The 23,999-nt window shown below is 37.8% G+C and overlaps 1 protein-coding gene across 4 annotated transcripts in view; it reads right to left on the reverse strand.

Annotated features, from left to right (window-relative positions):
* Nucleotides 1–23,999, reverse strand: part of MDGA2 (MAM domain containing glycosylphosphatidylinositol anchor 2) — a 790,763-nt gene that overhangs the window by 281,220 nt on the left and 485,544 nt on the right. The gene's annotated exons all lie outside the window — the stretch shown is intronic.

A 23,999-nucleotide genomic window follows, 5' to 3' on the forward strand; every position in this document is an offset into this window, starting at 1 on the left:
AACAATGAGCTACAGTGACAGAGAAATATACTTCAAGCAGCTCAATTGACTATTTCCATTAAAATACGTCTTTTCCCAATTATTTATAACTGATATATTAAAAAGAATCAAGCAATTATGTTTACAAATTATTATAATCTTTATAGTAAAAAAATATGACCTGTATTGGGTTAAACGTTTCTTTAATCTCAGATTTTATATCCCAGATCATATTTGAAATGTGGTAACAGAAGGTACCATTAAAAGGCATTAATATTCCTATTAGTGAATATTCGGTTTAAATTTTTGCCATTTTATATGCATTGTAAATAAGGGATATATACCACAGGGTTTGGCAAATATTTTCTGGGAAAACCAATTCATAAATATCTTGGGGATTTGTGAGTCATATATAATTTTTGTCTCAACTACTCAACACTACAGTTATAGGGGAAAGAAGACAGAGACAACAGGTAAATGAATGAACAATGAATGTTGCTGAGTTCCAACAAAACTTTATTTACAAATGCAGGTGCCACAATCAGATTTGGCTCCTGGGCTGCATAGTCTGCCATAGACGGGATATGTTACCTGATATAACATATCCCAGGTTCTTCCCTTAAGAGAAAAATAACGTAAGAAGTATATTTGCTTTAAAATAATAACTGTATTATATATTTAAAAGTTGCTAAGAGCATAAATCTTAAAAGTTCTTATCACGAGAAAAATAAAATTATAACAGTGTTGTGATGGATGTCAACTAGACTGACTGTGATCATTTCACAACACACACAAATGTTGTACTCCTGAAACTAATATAATGTTATATGTCAATTATATCTCAATATTAAAATAGGGGGGAAAATAAGCTCTTGGTTCCATGTGCTAGTATAAACTTAGTACATACTTAAGAGTGATGCCAACATTTTGCTATATCTAAATGTTAACGTCACTGAGTTTTTATTCCTTTAGCTTTATAACTCTAAAAGGTAACTTAATCTTTGTGGTTTTAAATTGCCTTATTAATAAACAGGGAATAATAATAGTACCATACTAATAGAGCTATTGGAGGAGTAAATGAGATAGTCCATAAAGTCTTGCACATAGGAAATAATCAACAAAGTGAGTTATTATTTTTAGTAGTAGCAGTATTAGTATTATTATGAAGATTTCATTTAGATTACCATTAATTCTATGTTGTTTTCTTACCTTACCAATTCACAATGCACTCAAATTTCATTTTAAATAGGTAAAAAATGTCACTTTCCCATTTGTTCAGGCCATCAAATATTTGTACATGACAAACTTTTATGTGAAGACTGAAAATAAGATATCATATTTATATAACATAAGAATAGTGAGGTGTGTGAGCATATGCTACCCTGAATATTTAAAAGAAATTGTTCTTTAGAAAAGACTCTTTCTGATATGTTAAAATAATTAAAAGTCATTAGAAGTACTAAAGTACTAGCTGCCCTAAGGAATCAGAGCAAAGAACAGAATCCCAAACTTCCCCCACTTAAACAAACAAACAAACAAACAAAAACCTTTTTGTCCTAATGTAAATTGTTTGACAGCCCTATTAAGATTTCTAGTTTTTTCCTCAGGATTTTTTTCCCCAATATTAGAATCTTTTCATGGCTACAGCAAAGGCCTCTCATTTTAGTAGTATAAATGTTCTGTAGAACAACCGCTGATTTTCCATCAAGTTTAAGGAACTTTCAGTTTAAATTCACTCTATTAGCTGTGCAGTGATATCCAAATATGCTGGGTTTTTGTTGTTGTTTGTTTGTTGTTGTTTTTTATTTATATTTATTGGGGTGACAATTGTTAGTAAAATTACATAGATTTCAGGTGTACAATTCTGTACTACATCATCTATAAATTTTAACAAGTTGGAGTACTTGGCTATACTAGAATCATTATCATGAAATGCTTAAAGTTTTTAAAACTATATCAAATATTAGCTTATTTGCTGATTATTCCCTCACATATAAGTCAAATCCTACAGGAGACTGATTAGCTGAATTCAGCCTTAGTGACTTGAAAAAAAAGGTAAACAATTTATGGCGTGATCAAATTGTAGACAATTTTTGTCTTGTACAAAACAATTTCTTTTAGTCATAGTCTCAGTTTTAGAAAATATGGGCTTTGTTATGTTGTAAAAACCAAATTCTGAACTCAGAAAGTTTAGGAACAAAACAGATTTGGATGGTAAATAGTGTAACAATAGTCACTCTCCTTGGGTGCCACATAGTTAAAAATATTGTTCTTTCCAACACCCGTTTATTAATGTATCCTCAGCACTTTCCATGTTAGGTGGTGGTATCAGTAGGCTCCATTAGGAATAGATCAAACCTGAACAATTGTTTAAACATGTTCTTATCTGAACTAGATGAGTTTTGGGTTACTGGCCTTCTGAGAATCTAATCCTGTGACAAGCAGTGTTTTACTGAACATTGTATTAGCAGAATTATCTGTTGGATTCACTCATATTAAAAAATTTCTACTTTATAAAACTCTTAATTTTTTTAATTTTGTTTTTCAGATTTAAAAAAATTCCAAAACAAGATTTATTTTAGACAAATATGCCATGGCTATAAAATACATTTTAAGTGATATTTCTGTACATATATACATACGATATAAAGTTTAAACAATATACATATATATCACTTAAAATGTATATTTAATACATACCATATATATTACTGAATGTATATTGAATATGTATATTTGCCTTCAATCAGGTTACTTGTGACTCTTCCTTTCACCTGAACTCTTAGAAGCTATTATAGGGTTATTAATTGGTCTAATTTCAATATTTCCGTGCCTTGGAGAACAGGGATGCCCGAGGAAAAAGAGAGAGACAGGGGAATGGCAGGTCGATGGAACAGTCATTAACACACACATTTACTGATTATGTTTCCCATCTTATATGGGCATGGTTCCTGGTGCCCCAAAACAATTACAGTAAACTAAAGCACACTAGAACAAGGTATACCTATACTGGAAAGTAACTTCTAGATCAATACGTGGGATATAGAAGGAAGTAGGATTGTTCAGGAGGAGAACTGAACTACAGTGCCACTGCAGCAAAGATCTCAGGGGCTTTAGAGAAGTTTCAGATTTGTGATATCCCCTCAGAGCTGTCTTGCCCTAAGGCAATAGAGCTAAGCCTTTCTGTACAAGTCCTTCCCTCATCAACCAATACCTATTTTTTCCTGACACAGAAAGTCTAAAAGTAACTGAGTGCTAGTAGGTGTGCTGCTCTCCACCAGAGTACATGACCTGTAGTGGGGCAGCTCTGTTTGGCTTAGGGCAATTTTTAGAGAAGGATTTTGCTGTTAGCCATCTCCTGCTAAAACTCTCATCAGTTGGAGGCATGAGTCCTTCAGTCCTGAGGAAGGGATCTGGCTAGTGTACTATAGCATCCACGCAGATCCAATTGCTAGGCATGGAAATTCACTCTTTCTGGAAACAGCTACTGGGGGATTCTGGTTAGTCACCTTTCCTGGGGATGCTTTCAAAAGGAGCTATGGTGGAATGATATTCATCACCTCCTTCTATTATTACCAGTCTAGATTGCTCTCGTCCTGAGTTAGTATATCTTGTGGTATAAGTAGCTTACCTGGCGAGGTTATCAGATCTTTGTCACTGAGGGTTTTGAGCCCCTGGTTATCATGCCCTTCTGAAGCCATGACTGATGCACTTATCTGTTTAACAGCAAAATTGGATGGCAGAATACTAAGAAATGATTCAGTGGGTCAACGGGGTAGCAAACATATTCTTTACTGCCTCACTGTGTAAAACAGTCCTACCTCCAGCTGATCAATGGGCCGGTCACTACTGCAAGGATGGCGACTCCTTTTATCCACTATTTCCTGACACAGAAAGCCTAAGTAACTGAGTAGCAGCCATGGCTTAAAGATTAATGGGACTCTTGCTGTGTCACTTAACTTTTTTTTTTCCTTTTATGAGAACTAGGACTTCTAAATTGGCAAAGACCAGAGTTTCAGGAAGGGAAATATAGATTCCCCAAGTGAGTCATTGAATGTGATGGTAGTAAATTGGGTCACTCCTTGATTCCTGAACATATGTATTCCGCAGGGGGAAAAAAGCTCCATGTAATAAAGGTCATTGATTTTGGATGTATATTGCATCTTGGAGGATATCATTCCTTCCTTATCAGATATAATCTCTCTAAGACTCAACTGCCCCCTCCAAAGGCCATTCTATCACTTTTGTACATTGGCATATTGAGGTGGTGTAGAATATGATGTGACCAGACAATCCCATGGCAATGTTTTCATTGCTACATCTTCACTGCTGTAAAATGTGCTTTCGTCCCATGAGAGGTTAAGTATGATCCTGTGTTAAGAATAAAGCATTCTAAAGCCTTTGCTGCTGCTAGCAGAGGTCAGCAGAAACATCCACACCGAGAATACAGTTTACTGAAAACTGTGCATAGTCACTTTCAAAGTAAAAAAAAAAAGAAAAAAAAAGTGTAATGTAACAACTTGCTACCAAGGAACTAGTTGTTATTCTTGAAGGATGGTGCATTTTCAAGAGTCAAGTGTTGGTCTCTGTTGTTGCTGGGTGAAATATTCAGTAGAGGCAGTGGATAAATCAATGTTTATGGATGACAACCCATGTTTCAAGCTTATGTATAGCTTCCATCCTTCCTTCCTTCTATTGTGACTGTTTTTTTCATGAGCCCATTGTGCTAAGGGTGACCAATGACAGAAGCTGGTTGATATCAACTGTGTATTACTCTATCTACTTCATTCTTTTGTGATTCTTCTGCCATGGATACTTTGTGGTGCTCATTAGTATACAATACAAATATTATCAGGTTTATTCCACTCTCATAGGTCCATCAAAATACTTAATAGATCAGTTCTTTCCACACAAAGCGTTTGACCAAGTATACCACCAAAATTCTGCCTACTGAGATTTTCCCTTATTCTTGTCTATCAGGGACATCTTAGAGTAGGTTGTGAAGTAGCAGTCCCACTGTTGACTTGTGTACATATTCTGAGCTGACCCATCGAGAAAGAAGCTTAGGCTATTTTCTCCACTATCAGCTCATAAGTGACCCTGTCTGTGGCCAGTATGAACTGACAAAGAAGCACTGGTGAAACACTGATACACATCATTGGGGTTTGGGCACCGGTGTGTACAGCTTACTCGATCTCTTTGGCTTTGGCCATCGCTCATCCTGGCTGTACCACTTCCATCTAAAGATGATCGACTGATGAGTCTGCCCTACATCATGATTGGGTGTTGATAGAATGACAAAATCTATCCCCTGATTGGCAGTTCAGACCATATCATCATTAGATGTTGCATATTTAGACACCCTGTCTTTACCCAGCAACACACAAGGCGTTATTTTATGAAAGGTGTTTAATTTTTGACTGAAGAATGCATGTTCTTACTTATAATCCTAAAAATTTACTCTGTGATTCTCCTGTAGGGATTGCTATAAACTACACAGTATTGTTTCCAGCACTGATATATCTAATGTCATAGATTCTCCTGGGCTATATGACTTAAGCACCAGGGCCACTTACATCACAACATGGGCGTGCTACAGAACCTTATCCTACTCTGAGACCCAACTGAAGCTGATAGTCTTTCAAAGCATGTGATAAATGGATTGGAATGGTATTTCCAAGTGTGGAACAGGATCCAAAACACAGAGACATAGCAGGTGCTGTGTTTACTTCTGAAGGATGGGAACTGCGAGATGCAATCTTTTGTGCTTCACTTTGGAGGGGATGTCCTGGCAAGCTCCAGACCACTGGATCTCTAAAATGTTATTAAGAATGTGCGTCCCTGACTCTTCATAGACTTGTTCCAACCATCTGGATTGTGTGTCTTACCAGATAGCCAGTGTACTTGCCACGTCTTGTTCATCTGAACTGATCAACATATCTCATTTGTATAGGTTCTTTGGAAAAAGAATTGGGAGATTCACTACTATTTATAATTGCTTTGGTGTTGCAGGGTTCTTTCTGTTTTCCTTTCAGTCAAAAAATTCAAGGTCTCAAAATTACCTTAGGTTTAGAAAGTGGCCAAGGAGTCATGCATTTTTATTATGTGACTACATGCAGCCTCTTAATCATCCACCTGATTTCTTTAATTGTGTAGATTAGGTAATATCCTTGCTGACTGTCCACTTATTTTGCCCCAAGAAAATGTTCTATTAACAATCTCCATAGCTCTTTGTGAGTCTAGAGCCCTGGATGGATTTGAAAACAGTTGTTCATTAAAATAATCATGCCCACCTTGCTTATGACAACTAAGTCCTGCCACTTAGCCTCTATTATTTTTAGATCCTGGCATCCCTATTGCTACCAGGGAGCCCAATTCTATAACAGCTTCCCTTGCCATCAGTATTTGCCTACAGAGACACTCCTCCCCCTTAACTTCTCAATGACACTTGTATCTCAGGCATCAGCACATTCCTTAGGGGTGTCCTCCAAGCCTTTACACAGAATATGTTGAACTGATGATTTTTCTGTACCTTAACTGGTATATTCACTTTAGAATGCTCACATTTTTTAGTCTTTTGATCCCTTTTTCTACTGTCTTCAAGGAAGTTCTGCATTTATGCATCTTTTAGTGGGAACCACTACCTTCTAAAGCTTCTGAGAGCTACCCTCGTAGCAGGAACTGTTTCCTGCTATCCTTGCAATATGCTAAATCTTATATAATGGGACAACACTTCTGTATCAATAAACACTCATTCTCCATCCCCATCTGATCTTACTCGCCATACCCTATCTTATTCAATTTTATTCTTCATCCCACTTGATCCAGCAGCCTCAGAATCCAACTTCATACATATTCGCTTGACTCCTGCCAGTAAATATCGGCTAGGTCTGCAGCTTATTAGAAGCACAGCGCCTTTCTTCCCTTAGAGATGCAGCATTTCCATGTCCAATTAATGCCATCCATTGAATATATATATATATGGAGGCGTGAAATGGAAGTGAGTGTTTATGTATTAACTTGAAAGGAAAAACTTTCAGCATCATTTTTAAGTGAGATGGAAGTGATAGCCTCCAATTGGGAGGAATGGGCCACTTCTTTAAGCCCAGAAGATTGAGAAAGATCTAGGGTTTCTGAGATCATAAACCCAGATGTACTCCCCCAACCCAAGTCAGAGTTCCACTTGTTCACAACCAGAGTTCAGAAGCTGGTTTGAGGATTCAGGCTTCTCTGAAGCTCTGCTACACCCTGAAAGAAGTCCTAAGCCTTATTATCAGTTTTTAAGGCCTCTGACTAAAAAAAAAAAAAAAAAAAAAAAATACACGTCTACATTCTGCTAAAGAAGACTTTTTATTCTTACACCATTACCTTCCACTCATGATGAATCATTCATCCTTTCATCCTTTTTCTCACTGTATGAAAAGAATTCAGCAGAAACCGATTGCATTGTCCTTATAATTATTACTTTCCCTTGAATTCCTCAAAAGCCTAAGATATTGAATTCACAGTGCATTCCCTTACATTGGTACCTATCTCTGTTCACCATCAGTGAAGGTTTTAACTATTTCACCACTATAGCATTCAGGGGAAATCAGTGGTCCACCCATCATCAGCAATGGATTTTTATTGCCTGCCAGTTAGTGGGCTAATGTGTGATCCATCTCTAACATTCTATTTTAGAGTCTACTTCCTCAGAATATCTAGACTGATTCCTTGATGAAGACATGCATGTGGGAAATTTATTGGAGAGTGCCCTCAGGATCAATTCTGGGGGAGGTGTTTAAAAAAAAAAAAAGTAGGATTAGGCAGTGGGGGGAGTTAAAATGTGATGCATCACTACAAAATCTCCAGATGACCCAGAAGAAGCTCTAGAGTTCAGATCGTCTCTCAGAGTTGACCTGCAGAGTTGTTCCACAAAAAAACACTGACCAGCCAATGGATTGGGGTTTCCCTGGTGTAAAAGCTTGACCTTGGGTTAAGTGGCTCTTTCCAGCTGAGGACAATTTCATGAGAGGGATTTACTGAGAATCAACATCTTCCAAAACTCCCTGGATTTAGACAGAGTACCTGCAATGCAGCTTTATCCCAGCACCTTCAGGCTACCATTTGTAATTCTCTGCAGTCTTTATCTATATTCAGGGAGCATAAGATCTCTCTATATATTTATTCAATAGTAAATTTTCATACTAACTGGCTTTGATAATATTACAAAACCACATTGGACTATTTTCTGTTATTACTGATATTTTATCTGCATTTGTTTTTCTCTTTAAAATAAATTCATTTTAACTTTATAGGCAAAGTGTGTGAAATTCAAATACCTGGAGACGACATTAATCGACAAATGCAAAACGTGATTTTTATCTTTTAACAGAAGTCAAAATTATTCACATTTATAAAATAATATAAATCATAGACTATATTATTATATATGAATATTTGTTTTAAATATTTTAATAACATAACTAATATGGCTTTCTATAAAATATATCCCTATCTACATAATACCCATATTTTAGTCATGTTTGTATCCCTAGAACCAAATATAATGGACAGAAGCACTCAATAATGAGCTAATGAATTAATGTAAAGGAAGACTAATCTGTAACAAGTATGATCAATGCCAATTTTCAGCAAGGCTACCCACACATACCATAATGATAATTCAAGAAAAATCACTTTTTGCCCCACAAAAGCAGTAGCCACCCCTTGATAATTGAAATAATTTTCTGATAACTTTGACCCATTAAAAATAAGTCAAACTCAGAGTGATGTCATAAAAATGGCAGCGTGACGTGAGCCTCTTGAAATTTCCCCTGGAATTTACAATAAACTGAACAGCTATAACTCCTCAAAGGACTCCCTATGCCACAGACAGACAAGATTAAGAGGAGCACTACTGAAATCATCTAAAGGTGGGCAAATTGCATGAGCAGGGGAGGAGGGAAGGGAGAAGTACGGAGATGGGAATGCGCGGGTGCAGGACACAGACCTAGCTGGGTGCTCTGAGCTCACTGCATTCCAGAGCAACCATAGCTACGGGAGAGGGAAGAACACTGACTGCTAGGGCTCTGCTTATGATCCACAGGGCTGTGGGGACAGCATATAACATGGCTGAACCCAACACTCATGGCAGAGACCTCGGAACAAAGACGGAAGGAAGAAGGCTGAAAATGGTGGTTTAAGTCCCCACTGCCGAGCAGAGAATGCAAGCCTTAGGCATTGAGACTAGCCCCTCCCTACCCTCCCAGAGCTCACCCCATACCCACCTGTCCAGTGCTAGAAGCAGAACAGTAGCAGTGTCAGATCAAAAGAATAGAATATTTGCAGTTCTGAGAACTGTGGTCTGCAGACATGGACTTGCAGCCCAACCGGTTCCAGCAAAGGGGAAGGACCTATGGAAGCAGGACTGGCTGTGGTGGTGGTCATCACCATTGCTCTGGGCCACCTCTCAAAACCCATCGTGCCCCTGTTCCACCTATCTGGGCTGATCCCTGCAGGAGTAAACAGAGCTGCTGAGAAACACGGGCTCTGAATACGGTGCAGGAAGAGTTTTGGAACTTCAGAAGTTCTCCACATCCCCTTAGGGGCACCGTATGACCCTAGCGAACTGTTCAAAGAGGAGAAGACCGCCTTCCAGGGCATCCTCCCATTGTGTGAGAAGCCAGAATAGCACAGAGAAAACATAACACTACAGTGAGAGAGAGAATAAAAAGCTGTAGTCGGAGCCAAAATAAAACATTCCTCCAACACCTACTGGAAGACAAAAGAAAGACAATTCTATCAACCTGTTGCAGAACCCACTCTTGTAGATGTCTAGGAAGAGAAATAAAAAACCATTAATTGGCATGAACAACCAAGGCAATAAGACAGCTCAGAAAGAACAGTCTCCAGAAAGTGAACTTAAAGTATGGAAATAGAGACATCATCAAAATGGCGGCGTGAGGTGAGCCTCTGTATATCTCCCCTGGAATTCACAACTAATCAAAAAACTATAACTCCCCAAAGGACTCCCTGCAGAGCAGACAGGCAAGACGAACAGGCCCACTAGTGAATTCACCTAAAAGTGGGCAAATCACATGAGCGGGGGGAGGAGGGAAGGGAGAAGTGCAGAGACGGAGCCACGTGGGCGCAGGACGCAGACCTAGCTCAGTGCTCCGAGCCTGCTGCTTCCCGGAACTACCGCAGCTGCGGGAGAGGAAAGAACTCGGACTGCTAGGGCTCCATTTATGGCCCACAGGGCTGAGGGGGCAGCATATAACATGGCTGAAACCAACGCTCACGGCAGAGACCTTGGAGAAAAGATTGAGGGAAGAAGGCTGAAAACGGTGGTTTAAGCCCTCACTGCCTAGCAGAGAACAGAAGTCTTAGGCACTGAGACTAGCCGCCCTTCCCTACCCTCCCAGAGCTCGCCCCACCCCCACCTGCCCGGTGCCAGAAGCGGAACAGTAACAGTGTCGGATCAAAAGAACAGAATATTTGCTCTTCTGAGAACTATGGACCACAGACACAGATCCGCAGCCCAACTTGTTCTGGCAAAGGGGAGGTAACTGTGGAAACAGGACCGGCTGTGGTGATGGTCACTGCCATTGCTCTCAGACACCTCTCACAACTCACCCCGCCCCTGGCCCCACCTATCTGGGCAGATCCCTGCAGGAGTAAACAGAACTGCTGAAACACACAGGCTCTGAATCTGGTGCAGGAAGAACTTTGGAACTTCAAAAGCTCTCCGCATACCCACACTAATACAGCACCCTGTGACCCAGGTGAACTATTAACAGAGGAGAAGCCCGTATTCCAGGGAATCCCCCCATTGTGTGAGAAGCTGGAATAGTGCAGAGAAAACATAGCACTACCATGTGAGAGAGAAAAAAAGGCTGCAGTCGGAGTGAAACTAAAACATTTTACCAACAAGTATTGGGAAACAAAAGAAAGACTTCTTCCTATCAACCTGTTGCAGAAGCCACTCCTGTAGATGTCTAGGAAGAGAAATAATAAATCATTAACTGCCATGAATAACCAAGGCAACAAGACCGCTCAGGAAGAAAGTGAAAAGTCTCCAGAAAAGAAATTTAAAGATATGGAAATATGTGACTTAAATGACAGATAATTCAAGATTGCAGTTCTGAAAAAAACTCAGCGAGATGCAAGAAAACACAGAAAGGCAGTTTAGTGAACTCAGAAACACAATCAAAGAACAATATGAGCATTTAACGAAAGAGATTGAAATTTTTAAAAAAGAACCAAATAGAATTTCTGAAGATTAAGAACGCAATAGAAGAAATGAAGAATGAAATAGCCAGGTTAGGTAGTAGGGTTGACCAGATGGTGGAAAGAATCACTGACATCGAAGATAAAAACCTGGAAATTACATGGATGGAAGAAGCAAGAGACTTGAGACTTAAAAGAAATGAAAGAACTCTACCAGAACTTTCTGACTCTATCAGAAAGAGCAATATAAGAATAATGGGCATACCAGAAGGAGAAGAAAGAGAGAAGGGAACAGACAATATATTCAAACAAATTGTTGATGAGAACTTCCCAAACTTGTGGACAGAACTGGGTCCTCGAATCCAAGAAGCAAATAGAACACCTAATAACCTCAATCCCAACAGGCCTTCTCCAAGGCACATTGTATTGAAGCTGTCTAAAATCAACGACAAAGAAAGAATCCTCAAGGCAGCCAGGGAAAAGAAGACGGTAACCTACAAAGGAAAGCCCATTAGATTATCATCAGATTTTTCAGCAGAAATTCTACAAGCCAGGAGGGAGTGGAACCAAATATTCAAACTATTGAAAGAGAGAAATTATGAGCCAAGAATAATATATCCAGCAAACATATCCTTTAAATATGAAGGAGGAATAAAGACCTCTCCAGACATCCAGAAGCTGAGGGAATTTTCCAGTACACGACCTGCACTACAAGAAATACTAAAGGAGGCTATTCGACCACCACCAACGGGGACAATTTGTGGTAACCAAACCTTAAAAAGGGGGAGAGTAAAGGCCTGAACCGGAATATGGGAATGGAGAAAGTAAGTGTGCTGAAGAAAATGGAATACTCTAAATATCAAACTTTCTTTTACATAAACTTAAGGGTAACCACTCAAAAAAAATCCAGAACTGAAATATATACTGTAATAAAAGAAGAAACAGAGGGAAACATCATAGAATACCACCACACAGAAATAATAGACAACAACAAAAAGGCAAAGAAACAATGGAGACACAGCCTTACCAGAAAACTAAAGATAGAATGACAGGAAATCCTCACATATCAATAATCACCCTAAATGTAAATGGACTGAACTCACCAATAAAAAGGCACAGAGTAGCAGAATGGATAAAAAAAAACTAAACCCAACCATATGCTGTCTCCAAGGGACAAATCTCAGCTACAAGGACAAGCATAGACTCAAAGTGAAAGGGTAGAAATTGACACTCCAAGCAAATGGTATCCAGAGAAAATGAGGTGTAGCCATAATGATATCAGATGAAATAGACTTCAGGGTGAAAAAGGTAACAAGAGACAAAGATGGACATTTCATAATGGTGAAGGGGACTATACAACAAGAAGACATAACAGTCATCAATATTTATGCCCCCAACCAGGGAGCACCAAATTATACCAATGGAACTAAAGGGAGAAATTGACCAAAACAAAATTATAGTAGGGGGAACTAAATACATCATTGACAGTGATGGATACGTCGTCCAAACAGAAAATAACAAAATAGCAGCCCTAAATGACACATTAGATGCAATAGACACAATTGACATTTATAGAGCACTTCATTCTGAAACATCAGACTATACATGTTTTTCTAGTGTACATGGAACATTCTCAAGGATAGACCATATATTGAGACATAAAACTAGCCTCACCAAATTTAAGAAGATTGCAATCAGACCAAGCATATTCTCTGATCACAAGGCTTGAAAATTGGATATGAACTGCAAAAAGAAAGCAGGAAAACCCACAAATACGTGGAGATTAAACAACATATTTTTAAAGACCAACTGGGTCAAAGAAGAAATGAAAGGAGAGATCAAAAGATACATGGAAACAAATGAGAATGAAAACACATCCTACCAAAATTTTGGGGATGCAGTGAAAACAGTTTTAAGACGGAAATTTGTATCATTACAGGCCTATCTCAAGAAACAAGAAATATCCCAAATAAATAACCTCACGTTACACCTTAAAGAACTAGAAAAAGAAGAACAAGTGAAACCCAAGGTCAGCAGAAGAAAGGAAATAATAAAAATCAGAGCAGAGCTAAATGAAATAGAGAACAAAAAGACAATAGAAAAAATTAATGACACAAAGAGCTGGCTTTTTGAAAAGATTATTAAAATTGACAAACCCTTGGCTAGACTCACTAAGATAAAAAGAGAAAAGATCCTAGAAAACATAATCAGAAAGGAAAGAGGGGAAGTTATCACGGATGCCACAGAAATACAAAGGACCATCCAAGAACACTATGAAGGACCATATGCCACCAAATTCAATAACACAGAAGAAATGGATGAGTTCTTAAAAACAGATAGCCTTCCTAGGCTGACTCATGAAGAACTGGAAAACTGAAATACACCGATTACCAGTAAGGAAATTAAATCGGTCATGCAAAACCTTCCCAAAAGCAAAAGTCTGGGACCACATGGCTTCACTAGTGAATTCTACCAAACCTTCAAAGAGGATCTAATACATGTCCTACTCAAAAGCTTCCAAAAAATTGAAGAAGAAACAATACTTCCTAACTCATTTTATGAGGGCAACATTACCCTGATACCAAAACCTGGTGAGGAAACACAAAAAAAGAAAACTACAGACCAATAACTCTGATGAATACAGATGCAAAAATCCTAAACAAAATTGTAGCAAATAGAATAAAACAATACGTCAAAAAGATTATTCATCATGACCAAGTGGGGTCATTCCAGGGGCACAAGGATGGTTCAACATATGTAAATCCATCAGTGTGATACATCACATAAACAAAATAAAGGACAAACATCATATATCAATTGATGCGGAAAAAGCGTTTGACAAGATACAACATCCATTTATGATTAAAACACTTAATAAAATAGTTATAGAAGGAAAATTTCTTAACATAATAAAGGCTATATATGACACACCCTCAGCTAATCTCATAATTAACAGTGAAAAACTGAAGTCCTTTGCTCTATGTTCAGGAACATGACAGGGCTGTCCCCTATCACCTCTGCTTTTCAACATAGTCCTTGCCAGAGCAATCAGGTTAGAGAAAGAAATAAAAGGCATCCAAATTGGAAATGAAGAAGTTGAATTGTCACTCTTTGCAGATGACATGATGGTATATATAGAAAACCCTAAAGACTCCACCAAAAAGCTATTAGAAACAATCAAGGAATACAGTAAATTTGCCAGATACAAAATCAACGTACAAAAGTCCATTGCATTCCTATATACTAACAATGAAATCCCAGAAAAAGAAATTAAAAAAACAACAAAAACAACTCCTTTTGCAATTGCAACAAAAATAAAATACCTAGGAATAAACTTAACGAAGGATGTGAAAGACCTATATGCTGAAAACTATAAGATATTTTTAAAAGAAATTGCAGACTCAAAGAAATGGAAAGACATTCCATGCTCATGGATTGGAAGAATCAACATAGTAAAAATGGCCGTATTTCCCAAAGCAATATACAGATGTAATGCAATCCCAAATGCCAATGACATTTTTGAAAGAAATAGAACAAAAAAATCATCAGATTTGTATGGAATCACAAATGACCCTGAATAGCCAAAGCAATCCTAAGAAAAAAGTACAATGCTGAAGGTATCACATTCCCTGACTTTAGCTTGTACTACAGGGCAACAATAATCAAAACAGCATGGTAGTGGCAGAAAAACAGACACATCGACCAATGGAATAGAATCGAGAACACAGAAATAAAACCACATAAATATGGACAGATAATTTTTGACTAAGAAGCAAAATCATACAATGGAGAAAAGACAGCCTCTTCAATCAATGGTGCTGGCAGAATTGGAAAGCCATGTGCAAAAGAATGAAACTGGACTGCTATCTGTCACCATGTACCAAAATTAATTCAAAATGGATCAAAGACTTAAGCATAAGACCTAAAACAAGAAACTGCATAGAAGAAAAATGGGTACTAAACTTATGGACCTTGGGTTCAAAGAGCATTTTATGAATTTGACTCCAAAGGCAAGGGAAGTAAAAGCTGAAATAAGTGAATGGGACTATGTCAAACTTAAGAGCTTCTGCACAGGAAAAGAAACCATCGATAAAATAAAGAGGTACCCAACTGAATGGGAGAAGATTTTTGCAAACAGTGCCTCTGATAAGGGGCCAATATCCAAAATATATAAGGAACTCATAAAACTCAAGAACAAAAAAACAAACAGCTGAGTTGAAAAATGGGCAGAGGATCTGAGGATACATTTCTCCAAAGAGGGTCTACAAATGGCAAATAGATATATGAAAAAAATGCTCAACATCACTAATCATCACAGAAATGCAAATAAAAACCACAATGACACATCACCTCATGCCAGTTGGAATATCTATCATCAACAAGACAAATAGTAACAAGTGTTGGAGAGGCTGTGGGGAAAAACGAATCCTCATACACTGTTGGTGGGAATGCAGATTGGTGCAGCCACTGTGGAAGACAGTGTGGAGGTTCCTCAAAAAATTACGAATAGAATTGCCATATGACCCAGCAATCCCTCTCCTGGGTATCTACTCAAAAAATCTGAAAACATTTATAGATAAAGACACGTGTGCTCCAATGTTCATTGTAGCTTTGTTTACAGTGGCCAAGACATGTAAACAACCAAAATGTCCTTCGCTAGATGAATGGATAAAGCAGTTGTATATATACACAATGGAATACTATTTGGTGGTAAGAAAAGATGAAATAGTACCAGTTGTGACAACATGGAAGGATCTTGAGATTATCATGCTAAGCAAAATAAGTCAGACAGAAAAAGTAGAGAGCCATATGATTTCACTGATATGTGGTATATAAACTGAAGACAAGAAAAGAACAAGGCAAACAACTAAAAGAACAAAAACTCATAGACATAGACAATAGTTTAGGGGTTACCAGAGGGTAAGGGGGAAAGGAGAGCGGGGCTCTAGAAGAGGGAAAACGGGGTCTAATATATGGTGATGGAAAGAGAAGTGACTGTGGTGGTGAACACACAATGTGAGATATAGATAATATATTACAGAATTGTACAGCTGAAATCTGTGTAACTTTACTAACAATTCTCGCCCCAATAAACTTTAAAGAAAAAAATACCAGGAACTGACAAATTAAAGGCATTTAACTTTTTTAAAATTATGTAACCTACCTGTCTGATACATTAGATAGACCTATTTGAGATAAGGTTCAATATATCTTGGAAGCATTTGTTTAATCTACTCTCCACTTAAACTGGAGTACTCTAGTGACATGAAAGAGTTAACCATCACCCAGTATGCACTGGCACAATAAATCTACGTGCTTATGGTTAATCAGTTATTAACTATAACTGAAGTCATGGGGAGTAGTTACAAGTTGAAGAATCAATTATTCTCAAAAATAATCACAGCAGAAGCATGTTTTCCACAGGGGTTTATTCCACCATTTGGTCCAATTTTTCTGTCTTTAATCTTTGAATTAAACCAAATGAATCTGAAAACCCAGATGGCAAAGACACACTAAATACTGTACTGGATGTCATCTTTCCCTCTCAGAAGTTCCAGAAATCTTAAAATTCCTCCGTGGAAACCCAAATTTAGTTTCTTAAGGAAAAGAACAACTCAATATACCTGGATGTATTAAAGCTAGTTGAGTATATTATTTTTCATTTTATGGTAAAAATGTTACTATTATAACTATGGAATGAATGCTCGTAGCAATAGAAAATATGAACTACTAAAATTAAGGTATCTTGAAGTTATACAAAAGAAGAACTAATTAAGTCATATTCAGACATAGCAATAATCAAGAACAAGGCACTTCATTGTAAACAAAGCATCAAAGTCAATAATTTGTAGTGCTTTCTGCTGATACCAATACAAAAGCAGGTTTCTTAACTACATCAATGAGAAATTTGTGTAATTGCTGATGACAAGAAATGTTTCGTATCTTTTCCTGCATAATGATTTTTGAGCAATGATTAATTTTATCTGATAACTATAAATGAAAACAGACAAAATTAGTACCTACAATCAAATTCTCAAAATGGGACATTTATAAGAGTGAAACTATTTATAAGATTCAGATTCGTTCTTTTTTTTTTTTTGAAATTTCATTCGTACTCATCACTCAAATTAGAATATGTTACCTCCTTCATAATTTTTTAAAATACATGTTACCGCATGTCTTATAGCTTTTAAGCCAATATTATCTTGATGATTCTGCACAGCATTTTAGTGAAATAGTTTAACTTTCAGACAACGTAGAAAAACTATCTCACGATTTTCTCTTTATATCCTCTTCACTGATTTTCTATGAGACTCCTGAAAAATGAGGATGACTTGGGACCTGCATTTTTAAAATTTCTTTATATATATATATATATATACACACACATACACACAATGGTGATTTGTGTATACATATATTTATACTCATGTTATATATAATATTATTACACTATATAATATACCGGGGGTGCCAAAAAATGTATATAGGTGGACACTTTGGTCAACTTTGCTTAAGGAGTAGTTCTCCGTAATCAGAAGTGTCTGATGGTAACCACTTTGAACACCTCTTGCAATTGCAGAAGTCACACGTGACTTGTATTCATCTTTTGTTATCGATATAGACTGAGTATTACAATTTTAATACAGTTTTCCTTTCTTAAAACATGTATGTATATTTTGGCACCCTCTATATATTATATATGTATAAATATGTTATAATGTGTATATATACATGTACATATAATTATATATCTTATACAATATCTATATATTTTATAAACTTAAGTATTTTTCTGCTTAATACTTGCTTCCCATTCCACTCCCATCTTTCATACACTTACCTTCCCACATAACCTATGTTAACATCCTGATAGTCCTTGTTGTTGTTTTTTTGTTGTTGTTTTTTTTGGTTTGTTTCAGGCTCATATAATCATATATGTAAAGATACACATACAAAATCTGTGTATGCATATGTGCATCCACAATATTGTTTGTTTCTCTTTCTATACAAGTTAATCATACAATGCCTTTTTTTTTAAATTTTGCTTTTCTCACACAAATAGCTCATGAAAATACTGCCAAAGTAGAGCTCTAATCCTTTAGTTTTTTAATAGTTGTACCATTTCACTGGTCATGATTGTATATAATTTGTTCAACCATTGCCCTGTTATGGGCACTGACTTTATTTCCAGTGTTTTATTTCCTAGTTTTCTCTGAAACTGTACATGTAGTCTTTGCTCCATGAAAAACTGAATTTTGAATGTCATTTAGAGGTCTAATTTTATTTTCTTTCTCATGGAGATATATTAAGAGCAACACCATTTAATATTGCATATCACAATGAACCGAACACCAACCTTATCATATATTAAATTTTCACATGTATGAGGATGTATTTCTGGTTTATCTTTTGTTATATGACTGTCTATTCCTGTAAAAATCATATTTATGTGACACAGTTTTTTAGCTTCTGAATTATATTAAGACAACTTTCTCCTTCCCTCCTCCCTCCCTCCCTCCCTCCTTTCCTTCCCCCCTTCCTTCTTCTCTCACTTCCTTTCCTCTACCCCTTTCCTTTTAAACTATTGAAAACTTACTTAGCATAATAATCTGAAGATAAATCATGTTGGAAAAAATATGCAAATGGCTGTCTCCCATCAAGTATGGGGGTGGGGGGGTGGGGAGTGGCTAACCTTTGAACTCCACCCCTATACTTTGGATATTCCCCACCTCCCACCAAAAAGGATGAAAATGCTAGATACTATCTCTCTTGGCCTCCTTTGTAGCAAGAGTGTGGGCACATGACACAGGCTCATCCAATTGGATGCATCCACCATAAACTTTGAATTGGGAGTTATTAATGCAAAGAAGTAGGGACCAGGAAGGATCAATTCTAGTGATGTGTAGTGGAGGTAGCAGCAATAATACTGAGTTTCCTGGAATGAAGGGTCAACTGTGCTAGTGGCAGCACTCTGTGTTTGATAGAGCAACAGCAGGGCACGTTGGGAAATTCAGTGTGCAATGGCTGCAAAAGTGGCAGCCCTGACCTCACTGGTTTGTGGAGGGATTGGGGGTGTGCCCCTCCATGTTTTTTAGCTTTATTTGTTCCTGTTTTCTAAACTTAATTCTGCAGACTGAGTGCAAGTCTGTAAAAATGTGATTTTATTTATTTAGTTAGGTATTTAGTTAGTTTAAATCAACCAGAGTTGAAGTCTCCTATTTTATCCAATGGTTTATTGAATTAGCAGTCTTTCATAGGGGGTAGCAATAAATCCATGGCATTCCTTCTCCCAGCGGCCCCTTAAGCCTCTGTGACAGGCTATTTCTTTTCCTCCTATTAGATAAAATTTGGGGTATATTTCTCAGGTTTCATCATTTGCTGTACTCAGTCACGCAAACAGTCTCATTTTTATAATTAAAATGCCCAGCTTAATAATTAAAAAAACAAAAAAAAATTGTGAACTCTCTAATTTCAACTTTCTCCATTCTCTCCAGCTCTGTACTCATTCAGCTTGATATCCTGAAAGTCTGAGGGGAGCAGATGGAAAGTGGGTTGGGGGTTTACTTAGCCCTTTTTTCTTTCTTTGCAGACTTTATTCTTTTTGACTCCTCCCTTCTCCTCTCACTAGCTAGAGGGGTAGCCTTTTCAGGATGGTAGAGATGATTGGAGGAAGTAAGGTAAAATAAAGCCTTGACTTTTGGTGATGAAAAAGCCTGCAGATCTTAAGGCCGAACTCTTGAAGTCCCCCTCACTTGGCTGGAGGAAAGAAAAAAGCATCACCCCCTTATTCTCTATAGGGACAATGAAGCACTCCTAACAAAGGACTCTTTGTCTTCCATCCTCAGGTCCCAATCTCAGTTGCTTAAAAAACTAAGGCTTGGGGTCTTCAATGCTGGCATAGTTGGTCTAGCAGCTCACTTGCCAGAAGTACTTGGCAACTTTTAAATTGACCTCAGCTTTTCAGTCTCTGCCAAAGTTGATATACAGAGACTCATGCAAAGTAGCATTCTGTTACTCTTACACCCACGGGCCCTGATACTTCAAGCTTTGTGGCCTCTTAATAAACCTCTGTTCGGAACTTACTCCTTTATGTATAAATAGGCAGGGTAAAACCAAAACCACACATTTTTGATCTCATACCTAAGAATAACATTGGTGGCTAAGTGTCAACATAGTTCCTTTTTTGTAGGTCAATACACATTTTCTGTTCTAAGTTTTAATGAGTTCAATTTTATATGGAGTTCTATTTAGTATTTTAATCTTTCATTCATCCTTAGAAACCTTTTCAAAAGATAATAACTAACACACATATAGTACTTATTTCATCAGTCCAAGCATATGTATTTCTAGATATTTAATTGCTTGTGTAATGCAGGGTCTCAGCTCCCGCTCCCCGCACAAGAACGCAGGATATGGTGAAGCCAAAAAGGAACACAGAGCCACAGATAGGGGATTGATACCACTACATTCTCACTGATGGCTGGGTTGGAGACACAGGAAGTAGGAGCCACACAATCTGCAATCTGACGTCTGCTTCTCTGTCAACCAACCAACCAACCAACCAACCAACCAACCAACCAACCAACCAACCCCTTTGCCAGTGTAGCCACAGCAGTTATATTAGTGTCTAATGGCTAATTGGTAACAGCTGATGGCCACCCAGCCACAGTGGATGGCCATCTGATTACAGCTGATGGCCATCTAATAACCAAGCCAGCACCTTTTCACGTGAGGCCGAGGGCCTGGAAATTGATCTTTAGGACTCTGTCCCCACAGCTTGTTTTTTTCTATCTTCTCAAACAAAATGTGACAAGTGTTTTCCTTCTTTTAATGCCATTGGTTATCTCATCCATAACACAAGCATCAGCAACTTCTGGTTTGGGCAAGACATCTTTAGCAACACATTGCATAAGAATGGGTCACTAGAATAGAATAAAGACACCTCAAAATGAGACATGACTGAGAGGAACCTACCTCCTGGTCAAGACTACAAAGCCTAAAGGAACAAAACTTAAACAAATAATTATTTAAAAATATGTATATATGCATACACACACACACACACACACACACACACACACACACACATATATATACATACATATGCAAAATTACGAAGCAGGTCCATGAAAACTTCACCTTAAGCAAAGAGACTGTTTTATACATGATTCCTGTGCATGCCTAATGGCTTTGTACCTCCCGCTGATTACCAAATGCTCCTCATTCTAATTATTAATTTGAAAACTAATCAACAGGGGCAGACAAGACAATTTGTGTCAGCTGGAATATATCAGGCAATCCAGCACACAGGATTCTTCTTTCAGCTGCCTTTACCTAATGGTCTGGATTTAGTTCTCTGAAAAGTGCGGGGAAACTAGCAATACTCTCAGATGTAGATTCTGACCAGTCACCACTTGCATGCTGCGTTTGTGAGAATCCACCCATTATTATTTCTGAAGTTGATACCCACATAAAAAGTAACTGGATTAAACCAATTCTAGTTAAAGTTGAATAAGAATCAACTGAACTTGCTGGTTACCAGAACTGGGTAATCACTAAGATCTGTGCTCCGGTCTTTACTAATACTGTGATTGAAGGCATGTTACTTAACCTCTCTCTGCAGCCATGTCTTCTCTTTATATGGGCTCCACTGTAGGAAGCATCTCTGAACCAGCTGATCATGAAAAGCAGAAAGGATTTTCTAACAAGAGTAGTGAGGGAAAAGAGCAATGGAGGTTCAGCAAGAGGAGAAAATCAGTAGCAGTGAACAATCTTCTCACAAAAGACAAAATAGCAGAAGACAGAAAGAGCAGAAAGGAGGCAATAATAGCAGAAGTGAGGGATTTCAAGCTCTACACAGTGTTTGGATTAAGTCATATGTTCCAGAACATTAGATTATAGGGGCAAAAATATCTTCTAACCATGCATGTAAGTATCTCAGGGAGTTACTGGAAATACTTGGTGTCATGGAGGGTGTCATGAGGGGTCTCAGCTCCCGCTCCCCACATAAGAACGCAGGATATGGTGAAGCCAAAAAGGAACACCCACTGAGCCATAGATAGGGGAGTCACACCACCATAGTCTCAGTGGCAGCTGGGTTGGAGACACAGGAAACAGGAGCCACACGATCCGCAACCTGCCATCCACTTCTCTGACAACCAACCCCACTTGCTAGCTACAATCCGCTCTTGCCAGCTCAGCCACCATCTTCTTGCTAGCCCCCCATCTTCTGCTAGCATAGCCATGGCAGTTATATTAGTGGCCAATGGCTCACTGGTTACAGCTGATGGCCAACTAGCCACAGCTGATGGCCATCTAATCACAGTTAATGGCCATTTATTACCTGAGCCAGCACCTTTCCATGTGAGGCCAAGAGCCTGGAAACTACACTCCTGGCTCTGTCCCCACACTTGGGAAGGTCAATCCTAGAAAAATATTTCGATTTCCTACCTAACAAATAAGTGGTATATAAGAGTACAAACAAAATGGGATTTTACTCTAAATGCAATTGTTTTTATTTATATTCAAAATCCAGTAAAACCTAAGAATCTTGGTAGACTTGCTTTGGAATGATGGGTGAGTGCTACCTCTGTAATGTCCCAGGTGAATACCTTAACTGCATTCCCAGCACAACCGTGTCTATTTTTATTGCATATTTCAGTTAGACACAATGTACATCTGCACTTCATTTAGCCATGTGCATTGTTTACATATAAATATCTCTACTATTTCTCCACTCTGTACCGACCATTCTCAATATATTAGACATCCAGTAAGATCTGTGCATCTGCAACTTGCTGATGCTATGGGATTAGGTCCACATCTCTTTAATGAACCACTGTCTTCCCTTCTCTGCCATGTCAGTTTGCTTTCCTTTAATAGGATTTCTGAGTTTTTGTTTGTTTGTTTTGTTTTCACAGCCTAATAACAACCACCTGCCTCTTAAGCAAAAGAGACATAGTAATCCCTATCAAAATAATGGAATTTCAGCAAGAATATTATAGACATCACAGAAATGTGACCAGCATAGGGGTGACTTCACTACGTCATTTGCCTGCCTTATGCCATACCCGTCTTTTATTGGCTGGGTAGTTGTCTATGAATTCATTCAAATTTCCAAAACGTACAAAAAAATGAAGTCAGGAAGTGGTGTTCCACTACTGAAAATAATGAAAGAATCTAACATTTGAGACCACCAGTGCTCAAATACATGATTTTGGTCAGAGTTATTATGTTTGCAGAACTAGAAGCTCTCAATTAAAATGATTGATGGCTACTTATTTACAGATTAATCAAAATGGGCTGGTATCTCTCCATACTAATTTACATGTAATTCCTAGCAAGGAAACAAAATAAAATCAGCTTTTGCCAGGACTTCAGACAATAGGAAAAAAATCTGAAATTTAAAACTTTAATTTTTAACACCGAGTGGCATCATCAGATATAGAAGGCAAGGCCTTCCTTAAGTCAGCAAAAAGTAGTGTTTTCTTTTTCATTTGTTTGTTTAAGTAAGGGGGAAAAATTCTTCTTCTTTTTTTTTCTTTTTTAAGGATATTCCATAATATTTCTTTGGACTAGAAATCAGGGCCATGATTCTTCTTACAAAGGCAAGGTGGACATGCTAAATATGAGATTGTCAGGCTGTATATGCATTCATATGCATGTGGGATGTTCCTCATATGTGAAGGAAGTCTTGTAGTCCACCTATTATGCTATCCTGGGAGAAAATCTCATTCTAAAGCTTGACATCTTGACTATAATTAAATTGCCATTTAATTTTCAATAACTTCTATACTCCGTATATT

Source organism: Rhinolophus sinicus, linkage group LG03, assembly GCF_036562045.2.
Source record: "Rhinolophus sinicus isolate RSC01 linkage group LG03, ASM3656204v1, whole genome shotgun sequence".
Classification (NCBI taxonomy): Eukaryota; Metazoa; Chordata; class Mammalia; order Chiroptera; family Rhinolophidae; genus Rhinolophus; species Rhinolophus sinicus.